Genomic DNA, 2,052 nt, shown 5'->3' on the forward strand with positions numbered 1-2,052 from the left:
AATGCTTCGTAAATGACGTGGGGTGGAATCATTGCTACATAGCTTTCATGTTCCATCTGTACATCCACCGTTTTGGTTCACCCGAGATCGGGTCTAAAGGACAAAATATCCAGGAAGGGTCAGCCAGACATCCCTCTCTGACTTCCTCCAGCTCATTCTGGAGGTTCCCAAAGCGTTCCCAAAACAGACTGAGATATTCCAGTGAGTTCTGGGTCTTCCTGAGCTGTCATTCCAATGGGTCATACCCGGAAAGACCCCAAAGGGAGATGCCCTGGGGGAATACTTATCATAATACTAATAATGCATTTTATTTGAAGGTGTCTTTCAAGTCACTCAAGGTCATCGAACAAGAAATACGGAACAGTAAAAGAGGAAAATCAGATGGCTGAACCACCTCAGCTCTACTTTGAGCTCCTCCTGGACGTCAGATCTGGAAGCTCATTTCAGCTGCCTCTGTTGTCCCTTTGCAAATACGCTACCTAATCATGTTGAGGCACTACCGTATGATGGACAACAGAAATGACAGACCGGAGTATTGGACGGAGCGACTGCGATTGTTTTCCCCAGGTTGTTTTTGCTAGTATAGCCATGGCTTCTACTTGTTGAAGTCAAGCACACTCAGCCTCTAGATCAGGGGTGGGCAGTCCTGGTCCTCTAGGGCTGGTGTCCTGCAACTCTTAGATGTCTCCCTGGTCCAACACACTTGAATCCAACAGCTGAATCACCTCCTAAGAACAGTCAGGTTCAACACAGTCCTGCTAATGACCTCATTATTTGACTCAGGTGTGTGGAAGTAGAGATGTATCAAAAAGTTGCAGAAGACCAGCCCTCGAGGCTTGGAGTTGCCCACCCCTAGGCCTGTCGCGATAAACAGTAAATCAATTAATCTTATGATAAATTAAAACTATCGACGCCATTTTAATTATCGGCATTATCGTCTCTTCCGACCTTTTTCTCTTTCTGTTAATGACACTGAATGAAAAAAGGCTCAACTCCGGTGCTCTCCACTGACCCTCCCTTCCTCATTTCCTTAGTGTAAAGCCCAGCACAAGACACGATCTTAGAGCTGTCGCCTGATTGTCGGCCCATTTTCAAACCCTGACAGATCACACATTACCACAGAAATCCTAGATATAACGGTTCGATCGGGTTCGTTCCTGCCGTGTGGTGTCCAACAATGGGCACAAAATAATGGCTGCAAATCCAGTGAACTAATTTTAAAACCAGGCATTAATCAATGCTTTACTACAATCTACCTGCAATGCATGTGGCTAGTGTCAGCGTAAAGTCCTGACTGAATGAAAATCATTATAAACTATTTACGTCACGTTAACGAAGAACAGCTGAAAAGTTACCGGGTTTATCAACTGCGGTAGCAATTTCGCTCCAACTCCTCCTCTTGTCATTTCTATATTCTTTGCATGTTGAATAAACATTAATATTGTTTCCACATATCATCTCCAGTATCAGCTGGACTTCGGGTTGCGCCGTGTCAGCTGTTTGGGATTCCCCTCCGTAATTTCCCCTCAGAAAGCATAGAGGAGAATCCAGGCTTTCTGATTGGCTACCTGTCACATTCAACAGGTGGAGTTAAAGCTCCCAGTGGGGAAAATCCCTGATTTAGATCAAACGCAACGATGATCTACCGTAACACACCACACAATCTTAGAAAGACCAACGTTTTAAGATTGTTGTAAGGGGAAAAATAGGAGCAAAAAATCATGTAGTGTGAACTATTGCATCAGGTAGTCGATGTGCCCATCTTCTCTATTTAAATCTAATTATTACTGAAGGGCAACATAATATACAGACTTCATAATCTGCACTCTTTTGGTTGAATGCAGTATTTATTTCCACTTTGGCTTTATGTTGTTTAGTTTTTGGTCAAGTGCGTTTTTTGTTAATGGAGACTGAGAATCCATTTTATTTTTGTTTTTGGTTGTTTTGTTTATTTTGTTTACCAGTTCCAGTGTTTAGTGTTCTTTTGAAAATAAAGTGTATCTAACTTTGGCAAGAAATCGCATTACCCTTACATCATTTTCAGTGTAAAAA

The sequence above is a fragment of the Xiphophorus couchianus genome, chromosome 13 (assembly GCF_001444195.1).
Source record: "Xiphophorus couchianus chromosome 13, X_couchianus-1.0, whole genome shotgun sequence".
NCBI classification, from domain to species: domain Eukaryota; kingdom Metazoa; phylum Chordata; class Actinopteri; order Cyprinodontiformes; family Poeciliidae; genus Xiphophorus; species Xiphophorus couchianus.